A 16,194-nucleotide genomic window follows, 5' to 3' on the forward strand; every position below is an offset into this window, starting at 1 on the left:
ACACCAAAAATACAGCAAAAGCCCACAACAGGAAACACAAAACCCACATACCAAAAGAATACTAAGCAAAAAACAATCTGCAAGCAAAAATCATACACACACTCACACACACAAAACTATGCAAGGCATCCACCAAAATCACACAGGACCCACATGCACATCAACACAACAGACAAAAACCACTGACATACAGAAAGCCAGGCAGGGTTTGAGTCTCACCACGAAGAGGGTGAGCACAAAGGTGGTTTGGGGAGCAAAGACTGAGGGGGAGTCGGGGGCATGCTCTGGGCTCTGCCTGACCCCTCCTGACACAGGCGGCTGGTGGAGAGCAGAGCCTGGTAGATCTGTGGAATCTGCCCTGCTCTCTGTAAAGCAAGGGGACCTTGGTGTCTTCTGAGCTGCAATTGTATTTTCTGCAGGGCAAAATGATTGGCAGAAGCTATTTGCTTAAAGAAAACTAGTGCTTCAGGTGAGGTTTGAACTCACCACCTCAGCATAACTCCACTCAGCACTGCTCTATAAATACTGGGCATTAACCCATTAGACCCAGTCTGCTGTAGCTTTGAACCTGAGGCTTATCTCCCATGGGCATCAGTCACCCATCATGAAGATAGCCAAGCACATTGGGTTCCAGGGATTTGCAGCATACCAACATATCTCTAGAGGGGCCCACTGAGATTTGAACTCAAATTCCAGAATTCAAAGCCCTGAGTGCTGACCATTACACCATGGGACCTACTACTGTTTCATTTTCTAGACCCCTGTGACTCTTGGCTGGTTTGCACGCTGCTCTTATTGCTTCCCACCAGCGGCTTCCTCTTGCGGGACTCTGTCTCCTCCTCCAGCGACTGTGGTCCTGCACTATCAGATCCATGGGTCCTGCCCTGAGTCTCCACATCCCCCTGCTTGGTCTCCATTCCCTGCAGGCCGCAAAAATGTCAGGGGAGGCCGCCCCTCCCTTCACTCGATGCTCCCGCTCATATCGACCTCATCTCCTAGAACTCAGTCAGCTGTTGCTTGATCCGGTCGTACAGTCACACGCTGACTGGCTCCCCTGCCTGGATGCTCTTGTGGAATTCTAGGCATGGAAAACACGAGCTTAAGGAGGCAGAATTTTATTTCACACTTGGGATTTTGTCCCATAGAATCAGTGGGGACATTAGGGTTTGTCCTTTTTGTTTCACCTTCTCCTCCATCCATCCCTCCCTCCCTCCTTTCTCTTCATCTCTTGCTTCTTTTGTCCTTTCTCCTGTTCCCCTCCCAACACCAGGAGCGGGGTGTGTGTGTGTGTGTGTGTTGCGGGGGAGTGCTCTGCAGCTCCCACTCTGGGAGGTCCACCCAAAAATGTGGGGCTGAAATAGTGCTCGGGCAGTGATCCCCACCGGTGACCTGGGCCATCCTTTGGGCTCTCTGGTGAGAACCCTCAACCTCCCGTCCTCAGTCTCTACCCTGATTGGCTCAGCAGGGGGTTATTGACAGGGAGGAGAGTCAGGTCCTTGTTGTTCTCTTTTAAGACCAAGGAAATAAGTCAGAACCAGTTCTATGTTTGATGAATTTTGCTGCTTCGCTGCATTAATGGTCTCTGAGCAGTTCATGATTCTCTCTAACATTGCAGTTCTCCTCAAATACTTGCTGAATAATTCCTGTGCACTGTTGTTGGTCTGGAGCTCATCTGAGAGCACTTTATTCAGGTCATTCAATGTATGAAATTCAAGATCTGATGGTTAGTTTGAAAATCAGGGCTCTTGTGTCCTACTCCCAACTCTTCCACTGGCTGGCCGTGTGACCTAAGACAAGTCAATTCTCCTTTCTCAGCCTTAGCTTCTCCCTCTTTCAAGTAGGGATACTAATGATCCGCTCCTACCACGGCCGGCTCCAGGCCCCAACACGCCAAGCACATGCTTGGGGCAGCATGCCGCAGGGGGCGCTCCACTGGTTGGTGGGAGGGCGGCAGGCGGCTCCGGTGGACCTCCCGTAGGCGTGCCTGCGGATGCTCCACCGGAGCCACGGGACCAGCGGACCCTCCGCAGGCACATCTGCAGGAGGTCCACCAGAGCCATGGGACCGGCGACCGCCAGAGCGCCCCCCCCCCCCGCGGAGTGCTGCCATGCATGGGGCGGCGAAATTCCTAGAGCCACCCCTGGCTCCTACCTACCTCATGGTAGGTGGAGGCAGGGCCGGCTCTAGGTTTTTTGCCTCTGTCAGAGTCTACCCTCACTTGAAACTGGGCGGTTTCAAAGTGAGGACCCGCATGTCTTCCCCCCCACCCCAAAATCCTAGGGTAGGTCTCCCCTTCGGCTGCCACCACCCGGTCAATTCCGTGGGCCGGGACACCCCTGTTTCCCCCCTTGGGAACACAGATCAATTCACAGAGGAGGAACCTCCCCCCTCTTCCCTCTCTCCAGCCTGCTCCGGAGACAGAGATGCCTGGATTCAAACGCCTTGAATCTCTACACACAGGGAAGCAGCCCACTTCCCCCTCCCCTTCCCCTGAATTTCCCCAAGGGAAGGAATTAACCAAGTCCAAAGAAAAGAAAAGAATTTATTAAAGAATAAAAAGAAAATACAGAATCTCTATGAGCCCAAGCTGGACACTCATAGGGTATAACCTTATCAATCTCTGGAGAGAATCCCCTCTCCCCCTTTTCTCAGTAAAAGCAATATCAGCAAACAGGAATAAAGCATTTCCTTTAGCAAACACACAATTGCAAATATAGAAATCAAATCATAAGACTAATTCGCCTTTCTAATTAATACTCACTATTAATTAGTAGAAACTACTCCAGGAGAACTTGGAGACATGACTGTCCTCTGTTAAATCCAAAACCAGTTCTCACACAGACAAAGGCTTCCCTCCACAGAGATTTGAAAAAATCTTATCTCTGATTGGTCCTCTGGTCAGGTGGTCACCAGGTACTACATGTTAACCCTTTACAGGTAAAACAGACTTTAACCCTTAACTATCTGTTTATGACAGCCTCCCTAAGCAAAAATTTTTTTGTCTGCCCCCCCATCCCCTTGCTGCCTGAGCCGTGGGCTCTCCCCTCCCCACACCTGCACCCCCTGCCTCCCCAGTTCTGGGCCTCCCACCACTCGCACCCCACTGCTGCCCCAGCCCTAGGCTCTACCCCCTGACCCTCACCCCCCTGCCACCCCAGCCCTGGGCTCTCCCCCACACACATCCTGTGCTGCCCCAGCTCTCAACTCTCCCCTTCCCCCCTACCAGTGCTCCCCCACCCACACCCGCCCTGCTGCCCCAGCCCTGGGCTCCTCCCCCCACTTGCACCCTCCTTCCGCCCCAGCCCTGGGTCACTGGTAACTTGCTCCCAGTTTAATAGAATAGAAAAAAGAGAGGATTGAATGTGTAACAGGGAGTTTGGTAAATCTTGGTTATTTTATTTTTGCAACAGGCTCCTGTCCACCTCCAGTAGAGTTTTCAGTCCCTATGGGGCTGCTCTGCGGGGACGGACTTGCACACTTGGGATGTTAGTGCAAAAAACTCCTCCTGGGCTGAGTAAAGGGCAGAGACCTGCCCTTAGCCTGCCCTGAGTGGGGGTCACCCAAACCGACCCTGACTCGCCAGGCAGGTGTTACCCTGCTGCCTGGGAAAAAGGCAACAGGCCCCCACTCCCCAGCTCTGCCTGGCAGAGAGCCAATAAGAACTTCTATTAAAAGGGAAAGAGAATCAAGCCTGAGTTTGGGAAAACCCCACAACCACATTCAAATCTACACTCATCAGCAAAACCCCCCACCCCAGAGTACGCTGGGCAGTGCTGTGCCTCAGTTTCTCACCTTGCGGTGTGACAGGCCAATCCAATGTTCCTTTACCAGACCCCTCCGCTCTCCTCCCCCAACCCCCACTCCCCTTGGGCAGCAAAGCCCCAGGGGTGGGGGAGGGAAGGGAAGGCATCAAGCGAAACCTCAGCTTCTGCTGCCGACACTCCTTCAACTGGCTCTCGGTTTGCCCTGTTCACTCTGTGTCGCTGCCGCTCCACGGCATTGTCCGTCACCCTGCTGCTGAGAGCTCCTGTGTCGCCACTTCCCCTGCTGCCCCCTGCCTGTCTCCTGCAGCCTCTGCGCAGCCACCTAGTGGGGGAACCTCGCTACAAGTGCAGACTGAGCAGCCTCTTTCCTTGCAACACCATGGGCAGGGCATGAACCGCCAGCTGGGGGAGACTAACGCCCTGCCCCGCCCCTTCCACCTGAGGCCCCGCCCCTTCTGCAAACACCCCTGTGCCCAGCGTACACCAGCCCTTAGATCCCTCTTGGTATTTCAATGCAGGCACTGACCTGTGAGAGGAAAACATCAGCTCACAAACACAGAGACTGAATTCCCCACATTTAATCTCGCTGCACTTTCCAGAAAGTCACAAAATTCATTTAGTTCTTGCTAGGACAGAGGAAAAAAAATAAGTGACACTAAGTTTTTGGCTCAGTTAAATAAAATTAAGTGTTTAACATAGTAAAAATATGTCCTGATTCCGCTAAATAACACCGTAACATGAAATAAGAAGAGACAAATCTTGTCAGTGATGACTAATTTTGCAAATGATCTTCCCATTATTAATTTCCATGCCGCCCCCACTGGAGGTCTGGGCACCTCCTGTGTCACTGCTCTGCATTCACCTTCCCCTTAGAATTGTTCTCGGACATTCCCAAATTTGGAAAATGGTGCAGTTCAGAATGTGAATAGTGACCCCGGCTCCTTCCTGCACCTGCTCTACATGGCTCCACAGCAGTTTCTCCCCCTGCAGAGTCACCCCAGCACGGCAGTGCAGCCCCCAGGGTTTTGCAAAAATTAATAATACAGAGTTTGGAGGAAAGTAAACGTTTGGGAGTTGTGGAAATAGTAAAAGGCAACAGTTGTGGTGTTACAAGAAGGGCAGTTTTTGGTTTAATAATAAAACCCAGTTATATAAATGTAACTGTATGTGCAGCTCTGTGCACTCACGTTGGATGGAAGCTTAGTAATTAAATTATACAAGAGGGTCAGGTAAAGTGGCTACTACCACCGCTATGTTTTGTCCCGAGAAGCCTTTACAGCCATTCTGAGGGGAAATGGGCCCTTTGCCCACAGAAATGGTCGATAGGGGACGGCTGCAGGCAGCAGGCAGAGAGATAATCTCATCAAAATGATTTGACTCCTGGGTAATGTAAGCAAAATCACTAAAGGAATGTCCGGGGTTTCTACTGGCACTTAACTGGCCTGCCCCTGGCTGTCTCTGGTTGTACAAGATGGACGTGTAATCGGGGTACAGTTGTGTAATAAAAAAATTATTGCAGTGCAAGGGCTGTTAGACAAAACAAAATGTTGTGTGTAATTGTGTAAGGTTTTAAAAACCTAAACTGAGACTTATGGTTTGTAACATAATGTTATGAAGGTTAAACTATGGAAGGAATGTGCATTTTCCCAGGACGTGTGCAGTGTATATTGGAGAAGGGGTAAAAGAAATGCAAACAAAACATGGTACTTAATTAAAACCCCATTAGGGCTCCAAAGGGAGCCACAATAGGCTGTGGTTTCTTTTTCAGATCTGTGTGTTTTGAAGTAGAAGATGAAAGTGGAAAGTAATCAGAACTCGGGTGGAAGTTGATTGTGTCCCTTTTAAGACAGTCTCTGAGCTGCTGATAGCTTTGGATCCAAAAGCAAGCCCGAAAGCCGGGGTGAATGCAAATGACCTAGCTGATGGGGGAAGGAGAGAACTGCCCATCAGTAGCAGCACAAAGGAGCTGCAAATAATGAATACATCTAGTCAGCAAACAAGCTACTGGAAGACTCAGATTGTGGCCCTCCAGGAAAGGGAGATGAAAAAACAAGTCAAGCCTGAAAATAAGGGGGACAGGTTAACCCTAAGGAGTGTGTGTTTCTGTGTGTGTGTGTGTGTGTGCGTGCATACGTACAGTGCTAAAGCTGTCTCTCAGCTATTACCTGAGAATAAACTTAAAGCTTGGTGCAGCAGAGAAACTATTGCAAACTGGGTCTGTTGTACAAGAGGGGAAACTGAGGCACACCACCTCATGAATTTCATAAATGACCCGTGAGTGGGGTAATTCACTATCTGACTATAGAACAAAATAAGGACAGCCTGGAGGGAATTCTTCTGTTTTTCCTGCAATTAGAAAGGAAATTTGTAAAAGGAAGTGGTATTATTATTATTAAGCACTAATCTGTCCCCACCAGGGGTGTGTGTGGAAATTGTTTCTTTTGTTTTTCAGACACTCTACAAGCAAACTGGTGCCAGCAAAAGACTAAACCATAATACCATGAATCTATGTTTTGTGTTGTTTGTCTGTGGTGTTTGTCTTGTTGTTAGCATTGTTATGTTTCAATGAACAGAAAACCTCATGACATGGGTGAGGATGGCTTCAAAAGGCTGACCTGGGGGAAGATGTGTATGAAATGCAAAATGCTCGACTAGGAGGCCAGCACCTGTGTAATAGCTACCGTGGTATCTGGAAGTGAATCGGCAGCTAAGGTGGGCCCCACAAGCCCTTTGGGAATAATGAGAAGTGGATTTGCTCGCTGGGAATCAATGGAGGGGTGTGTAAAATGGTGTGAATCCAGAGAAGATGTTTGACTGTGCCCCTCCCTGATGGCCGTGGAGGAGCACACCCAATGGCCCGTGGCAAGGGGTGGACAATTGGGTGTACTGTGTAGATGGTGTTTTGCTGGAAATGTACATATCACTGGGGACACAATTACACCAGCCCCTAACCAAATTCCACACTACACACTGCTCTCTGGGCTTTGGCGCACAGATAGACCTGTGAATCTTACTGCTGTGAATAATCAAACCAGCACATACAGCCTGATTCCACACCATGTGGTTACGTTGGTTTGGACAATAACCCATTTCTCTGTGGACATTCAATGGACTTATACTATGGACAAAAGCACGAAAACCTGCAGCGGCAGCGTATTGCAACTGCCAGCAACTGGACATGTTAAGAGCTTGACCCCGTCGAAGGAGGAGAGGAGGTGTTTCGGTGGTGGCCGGGATGTTGGACCATGCTGCAGTGCTCAGGTCTCTCGGTGTTGCTGTGGATTATTACAGCGGCTGGTGTATTGCTAAATATACTTGTGATATGTTGCCTATGGAAATAACCTAGAAGTAATGGAGTAAGCCCCTCCCCCCTGTACTAGACAACTTGGACCCAACCTTCCCGGGCCCACTATAGTGGGAAGTCTGGAACACTAATTGGAACCGGTGTGGCACGCCCATATGAGAGAAGGTGCAGGGAACTGCACTACGCACAGGGCAGTGGGACAAATGGAATATCAGCACCTTCCACCTTGATGCCTGGCCCTATCAGGAAATGTGTCACCATATGTCCTATGTTTTGCTAAGGGGGTGAATGGGAACAGGGACACAGGCAAGGCTCTGTGGCGTCAGGGCTGGGATGAGGACACTGAGGAAGGAAACTGGAATCATTGCTTGCTGGAAGTTCAATCCAATAAACATCTAATTGTTTGCACCTTTGGACTTTGGGTATTGCTGCTCTGTGTGTACGCAAGAAGGACGCAGTAATGGGAGGGTGAAGGGATAAACCCTCTAACACACATTTGAAGTTCTTCTTTTCACACCATTGCTCATTCTCAGGGGCTGCTTTGTCTCCAGACAGATCCATTCTCTTTCAGAACAGCCTTGCTCTTTCCCTCTGTTTCACTCACTGAGGTGTCGGAGTAAACACTCCCCTTCCCTCTAGTCTTAGACAAACACTTGTATTAACTGTTGGCTACTGATGGGTTTAGAAAGCATTTGTCAAGATGCCATTTCTGGGGGATTTTTCCCAAGATCCAGTATTTTGTGTTCAAACATCTCCCAGCTTCCTTGGTGAAAATAAGGCCAAGGTTTCCTTGCAGTATACAGGAAGAAGGCAGTTTTTCACCCCAGATGGGACTTGAACCCACAATCTCTGACTTAGAAAGCCATTGCCTTATCCATTAGGCCACCGGGGCCCTGATGAAAGAATGGAAATTCCATCTCCTAAATGCATATTTCTCATATTAACTTGGAAGCCAAATAACCTCTTTCTGCACCTTACAGAAATGTCTGCATCCCCTGGCAGCGAGGCTACTGGGCAGGTTGCTTACAGAGCTGAGCACCACCTTTCTGCCAGCCATCTTTAGAGAAGAAGGCTCTTTCCCCTGACAGCCACACAGCGCTGCCTAGCGCCCCCAGAGCCTCCCTCGTGTTCTCCCGCAGCAGCCGCCTGCCGGTGTGGGTGGGATAAGGGGACCAGGAAGCACTGCAGCCTCATTCCGGGACAGGAGGCCCTTGCCACGCCCAGGCCTGCCTCTTGCCTTCAGCCCAGGCAGCCAGAGAGCTCCCTGGCAGGCCGCTGCTTCGCCTCAGCCACCTCTTGCCTCATGGCCCAGGCTCCTGGTACTCTGGTGGTCACCGCCTCGCTTGAAGGCCCAGAGGGAAAGGAAACAAGCACATCTTTAGCAGAGGATGGTTTTGATCCATCAATTGCTGGGTTATGGGCCCAGCACGCGTCTGCTGCACCACTCTGCTGGATTTTTGCAAGTAACAGCCAGCACCCAGCCTCTAGCCTCCACACTACACCTGGTGAGCACGAGCACTGGCAGGCAGGTGCGCAGTCTGCTAGGCAGCAGCCTTGGTAACAGCAGTTTTGTATTCATGTGTCTCTGTGGTGCAATGGGTGAGTGTGTTTGGCTGTTAACCCCCAGTGGGCGCTACCCTTAGCTGCAGGCTGCGGTCTCAGGGGTCAGGGGAATTGATAGTTTGCTGCTAAGAATGGAGCCAGTGCAGCCCTCTGGTGCTCTGCTCCGAGCATCTGCCTAGCCCAGGCTGTCCGCTGGCCTTAGGTGCTTCCCCCTCCATGCTCTGGAGCAGGGGGTCTCATCACAATATTTTTGGTAGCCTCAGAGTGTGGCCATGTCTGCAGATGTGTTTCCTGGAGCCCCCGGCAGGCTGGGTGGTACATGACGCCGATCCCCTGCTGGTAGCACCAGCAAAAACCAGTGCATCTGCCTGCCAGCGCTAGAGCTCGCAAGGTGCTAGTGTGGATGCTGGAGACTGGGTGCTGGGGACTGTGAGTGAGACGCCAGCAGAGTGGTGCAGCAGACGTGTGCTAGGCCTGTAACCCAGAGCTTGAGAGATCAAAACCATCCTCTGCTTTGCCTGTGCTCAGGGCCGGCTTTAGGGAGTGCGGGGCCCAATTCAAACAGTTTCGACAGGGCCCTGGCACATAGGCGGTGAGTTCTATGGGCCCGTGGGGCCCAGGCCCCACCAATAATCCTGAAGCTGGGCCCAGCTCCACCAATGTTTGGGCCCCAGGCCCTGTGCTTCAGGGGTCCCCGCGTCGCACTGCCGGGCGCTCTCACCGCAGCGGCAGCTCCCGGGAGAGGCCCCAGCAGCGACTGGGCTCACAGCCCATTGGCCGGGAACCCCAGCCAATGGGAGCTGCCGGGGGCGGTGCCGGAGCTGCCTGGCCGCGCCTCCACAGCAGGGAGGGGGAGCGAGCCACCGGCAGCGTCTGAGCCCTGGGCAGAGCAGCAGCAGGGTCTGTGCCTGTCAGACAGACTCAGCCGGTGAGCTGTGGGGGCAGCCAGACACATGGACACAGCCAGGCAGGGGGGGTTGGTGGGTACAAACAGACACAACTGGGGGTTGTGGGACAGACAGACACAAGGACACAGCCAGGGGGTGGTGGGGACAGACAGACACAAGGACACAGCTGGGGGTTGTGGGACAGACAGACACAAGGACACAGCCGGGGGGGTTATGGGACAGACAGACACAGCCGGGGGTGGTGGGGGCAGCCAGACACACGGACACAGCCAGGGGGTTGTGGGACAGACAGACACAAGGACACAGCCAGGGGGTGGTGGGGACAGACAGACACAGCCGGGGGTGGTGGGGGCAGCCAGACACACAGACACAGCCAGGGGGTTGTGGGACAGACAGACACAGCCGGGGGTGGTGGGGGCAGACAGACACAAGGACACAGCCAGGGGGTTGTGGGACAGACACACACCAGGACACAGCTGGGGGGTTGTGGGGACAGACAGATGGAGCCGTGGGCGGGGAAAAGAGCAGCAATGGGCACCCCGGGGCTGGTATAAAATACACAGGACGGGGGGGCTTCCTGAGGGGACTATAGCAATACCCCCCGCAGAGCAGACCCAGGTTGCAGCTGGCTCCACCCATCACAGCCCCCTGCCCCACAGAGACCCACACAACCCTCTGCCCCCTTGAGAGACACCCAATGACCCCTGTGTCCCTGTCACTCCTCTCCAGAGAGCCCTCCCCTTTGTGCCAGCCCACTCCCCTCCCCCACTGCCTCCCCTCCTCCAAAGCTCCCTACAATCTCCCCCTTTGCCTTCCGCCCCCCAGCCCAGCCCATTCCATTGGCCGGGAGGCTCCCAGTCTAGTGGCTATCAGGGCCCATGGGAGCTGCACCTGAGGCAGGGTGCCTGCTTGCAGATGCAGACCTGCCTGGCTGTGCCTCCACAGCACAGGGAGGGGGAGCCACAGGTGAGCAAGCCCTGGCCATCATCATCATCACAGGCCCAGTAATTCTCTGGATATTTAATTTCACTGAGGCAAAATGTGTGCAATTTTATGGGTTGAATGATTGAATGACATAATACTCACCTGCCCGCATTGTCCATCACTAAGTCCAGTAATTTTGTCAAGTGTTTGTTGCACAACATGGTGGTGCCTACCCCTACCTTGTGCTTCAGGGGGTGATGGGGTCCAGGGCAGCCTGTTATAGCCTATTATAGAACTACCTGATTAGTAATTGGATATGTTGGCTGGCATCTTTTTTTACATGTTCGCTCCCCCTGATGTTAGAACCTGGCTACACCACTGGGGAGGGGAGCTTCCTAGACCTGTGCAGCTGGGGCTTGGGTGAATTTTGTGATACTCTGCCCCTCCCCAGCTACCACCCTGCAGTCCCCACTCCTGCACCATGCTGGGCAAGGGGCAGCCCCATCCCCAATGAGGCTATGGTGAGGGGTGGCAGCAGGGGATGCCACATGTGATGGCAACCTCCCCCCTCGGTACCCACCATAGGGGAGGTGAGTGGGCTTTCTGGACCTGAGAGGGACCCTAGGAGCATGTGCAGTGAACTGCGGGGGAGAGGAGGGGTCCCTCCCCTGGAGCTTGCTGCTGCCAGGGAGGGTGGAGGGGAGTCCTCTTTGACCCTAGCCCTGGGGCAGCCTTTCTGAACCCCAAGTTCCTTATCCCCAGCCCTGCCCCAGAGTCCTCACCTGACAGGAAAAACACACAACTTAAATTTGGTGGTCAGTTTAGAGTATCATAGAATATCAGGGTTGGAAGGGGCCTCAGGAGGTCATCTAGTCCAACCTCATGCTCAAAGCAGGACCAAACCCAACTAAATCATCCCAGCCAGGGCTTTGTCAAGCCTGACCTTAAAAACCTCTAAGGAAGGAGATTCCACTACCTCCCTAGGTAACCCATTCCAGTGTTTCACCACCCTCCTAGTGAAAAAGTTTTTCTTAATATCCAACCTAAACCTCCCCCACTGCAACTTGAGATCATTACTCCTTGTTCTGTCCTCTGCTACCACTGAGAACAGTCTAGATCCATCCTCTTTGTAACCCCCTATCACGTAGTTGAAAGCAGCTATTAAATCCTCCCTCATTCTTCTCTTCTGCAGACTAAACCATCCCAGTTCCCTCAGTCTCTCCTCAGAAGTCATGTGCTCCAGCCCCCTAATCATTTTTGTTGCCCTCCACTGGATTTTCCAATTTTTCCACATCCTTCTTGCAATGTGGGGCCCAAAACTGCACGTAGTTCTCTAGATGAGGCCTCACCAATGTTGAATAGAGGAGAATGATCATGTCCCTCGATCTGCTGGCAATGCCCCTACTTATACAGCCCAAAATGCTGTTAGCCTTCTTGACAAAGGCCAGAGGAGGGAGTGTTAGTGCCTGTGCGGACTTCTGGGAAGTGCATGGGGTGGAAGGGGATGCTGGGATGCTCTGGAACCACTCCTTCAAAGCCAGTCAGGACTCTTGGGGAGCCTCCTCTCTGAGCAGACTGTCTCCAGGGTAAGAAGCTTACACCTTCCTGGGTCTGACCTCAGAGCATTCAGCATGCCCTTCCACACCATGCACTTTCCGCAGTGAGTCCGCCCAGGTGGGGTCCTGGGGTAGCCAGAGGTCCCTGCACCCCAACTCCGCAGTCAGATGTGACTCCCAGCCAGACTGTAAAACAGAAGGTTTATTAGATGACGGGAACACAGTTTAAACAGAGCTTGTTGGTACAGAAAACAGAAGCCCTCTGTCAGGTCTATCTTGCAGGGTGGGCAGCCCAGAACCAAGTTCTGAGTCTCTCCCCATTTCCCCAGCCAGCTCCAAACTAACACTCCCTCCTCTGGACTCTGTGTCTCTTCTGGACAAGGAGGCCACCTGATCTCTTTGTCCCCAACACCTTCAAGTAGCATCTTGCAGGGGAAACTGAGGTACCCACACAGTATTCAGAGAAAATATTAAGAATATTCCCACTTCATCACAACAGGTGCAACAAAATATAATACCGTATATTGAAGTAGGCAAGTGCTGCTTCTGACTTTCCACTTTTAATTGACCCATGTAATCTTGTGGCGCTGACGTGTTGTAGCTTCATTTTATATCGGCTTACAGGGCGGGAGCGGGGGGGCACCACCATTTTGGGCCCCATCAAAAATTATACAAACCTGCCGCCTATGTCAGCCGGTCCTTAGTTTCTGCTTGGTAAAGGCAAGTGAGTGGGGTCCATCCGTCAGAAAAAGAGTCCCAGGACTTCTTGCTGGGCGCCAGGGTCCAAAAGCAGCGCATTCCCTCCTGGAAAGGGCTGTGTTTGGAATGTCCGTCCGGTGCGCGTTGAAGGGAAGGATCTGCGTGCCTGGGAAGCTGCGTCCCTCCAGAGGCGCTTGAGAAGCCAAAGGGGCCGTGGGTGAGTTTGTGATGAGGTGAGTCTGAAGTGTGGAAGGGGGAGGGTGTCAAGAGGAGGTTTTGAGAGGAAAAAAGGTGCTGCTGAGCTGGTAGGTGAGGGCAAAGTCCCAGGCGGGTGTTGTGTGAGGAGCTGTGTAGGCCCGAAAAGGCGTCGTGCTGGGCAAGGGCAGGTGAGGAGGGCCAGGGCTTTTCCCAGGGCTGTTGCTGCGGCCAAAGCCTTTGGGAAGCAGAAGAGGGCCAGGGGTGCTGTTGCCTGCTGGGGCCCATGCGACGGTGTAGGTGTATGCTGACCATAGCTGGTCTGTGGGAGCGGGGGCCCCTCCCCGTGCCCCTTTCCTCGTTAGTATAGTGGTGAGTATCCACGCGGGAGACCGGGGTTCGATTCCCTGATGGGGAGGGTGACCCCTTTTCAAGGGGTGGACAAAGAAATCCCTGGCCTGCCCACCACATGCCTTCCATTCTCCTTCTACGGCCACTTCCCTTCGCACCCCGAACTGATGACTTTCACCTCCAGAGAGACAATTACCTCGCAAGGACACGCTGGCCCTAGCCAAAGCCTCTCCCTGGCCTTCCGCCGCCGGGGCCTGCACATGGGGGCACGTTTCAGAGCGGCAAAGGGAAATAGGCTGGCCAGGGGCATGAGGACAATGGCCCAGACAAACGGGGAGAGACTTGGTCCAGGGGTGGAGGAAGACAGAAAAAGGGACAGGCATGGGATTGGCTTCCTCTATTTTTTCCTTTGCTCAGCATTTTACCTGTGACTGTAATGGGCAGACTTGAGAAATACCCATGGCCGCCGGCGACGTAGGTGGCCGCCCTGAGAGCGCAGACCTGAGCATTTTGTGGTGGGTTGCTGCCAGCTCGCCCAGCGCCTGGCCGTGATCGTATAGTGGTTAGTACTCTGCGCCGTGGCCGCAGCAACCTCGGTTCGAATCGAGGTCATGGCATTAATTTTTGGTGGGGAGGGGCTATCCTGCAGCACGCCTCGTGGCTCAGTCTGATGGCGTCCGTTTGCAAAGAGAGCCATCGGCCGGTCCTTAGTTTCTGCTTGGTAAAGGCAAGTGAGTGGGGTCCATCCATCAGAAAAAGAGTCCCAGGACTTCTTGCTGGGCGCCAGGGTCCAAAAGCAGCGCATTCCCTCCTGGAAAGGGCTGTGTTTGGAATGTCCGTCCAGTGCGCGTTGAAGGGAAGGATCTGCGTGCCTGGGAAGCTGCGTCCCTCCAGAGGCGCTTGAGAAGCCAAAGGGGCCGTGGGTGAGTTTGTGATGAGGTGAGTCTGAAGTGTGGAAGGGGGAGGGTGTCAAGAGGAGGTTTTGAGAGGAAAAAAGGTGCTGCTGAGCTGGTAGGTGAGGGCAAAGTCCCAGGCGGGTGTTGTGTGAGGAGCTGTGTAGGCCTGAAAAGGCGTGGTGCTGGGCAAGTGCAGGTGAGGAGGGCCAGGGCTTTTCCCAGGGCTGTTGCTGCGGCCAAAGCCTTTGGGAAGCAGAAGAGGGCCAGGGGTGTTGATGCCTGCTGGGGCCCATGCGACGGTGTAGGTGTACGCTGACCATAGCTGGTCTGTGGGAGCTGGGGCCCCTCCCCATGCCCCTTTCCTCATTAGTATAGTGGTGAGTATCCCCGCCTGTCACGTGGGAGACCGGGGTTCGATTCCCCGACGGGGAGGGTGACCCCTTTTCAAGGGGGGGGACAAAGAAATCCCTGGCCTGCCCACCACATGCCTTCCATTCTCCTTCTACGACCACTTCCCTTCGCTGACATGGGGGAGACTTTTCCAGGGGGGCCCAGTTTGGCCCAGGGCCCCTAGTCATGGGACCCACTGTCCCCCTGGCGACACAAGATTTGGGAAGGCTGAGCCTCCATTACGAGCCGCCCAGGCCACCACTGCTCAGTGGGGGGCCAGTCTCCCTGTGTCTCTGCTGTTCGTGCTGGGGAGCCTGGCCGGCCTTAGGGGTGGGGCCCCCGGCAGCCACCCAGGGCTCCAGGGGGTCAAAGGGCACCGTGTGCCAGTGCAAAGGTGCTCACTGCTCTCCCCTGCCCCAGTGCTCCTCCATGGCCCCATAGAGGGTTGTGGGGAGCGAAGAGGAACACTATGTGCTCCATGCGTCCTGGTCACTGTCCCCACCTGAGCTGTGCTGTGAGGGGAGCATCAGAAGCTGCTGCTCTCTGCCCTCCCCTGACGCAGCCCGGCTGAGGAAAGTGACCTGGATGCAGGCAGCTCGGATGATGTCGCTTCTCGCCCCTCCCCCGCCCCGCAGCCCCTTGGGGTGCCCAGAGGAGCAGCATCCCAGGGAGGAGCAGGCAGCAATGCCAGCTGCTCCATGCACACAGGTCAGTGTCCCCACATGGGTGCAGGAGGGGGTGCAGGGGTTAGGGGTGAAGGGGGTGCAGCAGAGGGGCAGTGGCTGGTGGCACAGGAGGGGAGTGTGGGAGTTAAGGGCAAAGGGGACACAGTGTAGGGGTTAGGGCACAGGAGGGGGCAGGAGTTAGGGGTGAAGGAGGCACAAGGGTTGGGAGTGCAGGAGCTAGCGGTAAAGGGGGAGGGGGATCCCCCAGGGGCAGTGGGGAAGTGCCAAAGTACAAGTTTTTCCCCGGGCACCCTTTCCCCTAACGCTGGTCCTTGGTCACATTTCTTGCTGGGAGGGGGAGGGGAGAGACGAGGCGTTTTCTCTCTGTTTCTTTCCTCTCCATTTTCTGCTCCTTCCTTCAATTCCAGAAACCTCCCTTGTGTTTCAGACTGTGCAGTGACGCCCTCCCCACCCCAGGCCTCTGGATCCTTTGGAGCAGAAAGATCCCAGGAGCTGAGGATGGATCCAGGGGTGAGTAGCTGGCAGGAAGGAGTCCTAGCAGCTCTTCTGGGAGCGCAGAGGAGGAATGACTCCCCCTTCTCTAGATTCTCCCCATGGGGCTCTGGGGAGCAGGGAGGGTTGTGTGATAAATTCCATCCAACTCCCCCTTTGATCCAAGCCAAGGGACATCTCAGCTCTGCACAATCCCCTTGGCAGCACCAAACAAGGGATGTTTTCCACTGCCCAGGAGACCCAACCAGGGACTGATGTGCTGGAAATACATTGGGATAAGGGACTGTCTGAATTGCCAAGGCAGGGAGGGAACAATCTACAGCAACGTCATTAATCACAAACACACTCTAGCCATGCTCCAGCCAATAGGGAAATGGGCAGGAATTCTTGCTGTTCAGCCATGGCCACACGTACAGAGCTGCACAGCAGTGAGTGTGCTGGGGAAGCTGGTCTGAGCAAACCATTG

At 53.8% G+C, this 16,194-nt stretch overlaps 1 non-coding gene across 1 annotated transcript; it reads right to left on the reverse strand.

The window, feature by feature from the left end:
• Nucleotides 1-7,887: 7,887 nt before the first annotated feature.
• Nucleotides 7,888-7,960, reverse strand: TRNAR-UCU. Its single transcript has one exon. It is a non-coding gene; the product is annotated as a tRNA-Arg (tRNA).
• Between the last annotated feature and the right edge of the window lie 8,234 nt (nucleotides 7,961-16,194).

The sequence above is a fragment of the Mauremys mutica genome, chromosome 22, assembly GCF_020497125.1.
Source record: "Mauremys mutica isolate MM-2020 ecotype Southern chromosome 22, ASM2049712v1, whole genome shotgun sequence".
NCBI lineage: Eukaryota > Metazoa > Chordata > Testudines > Geoemydidae > Mauremys > Mauremys mutica.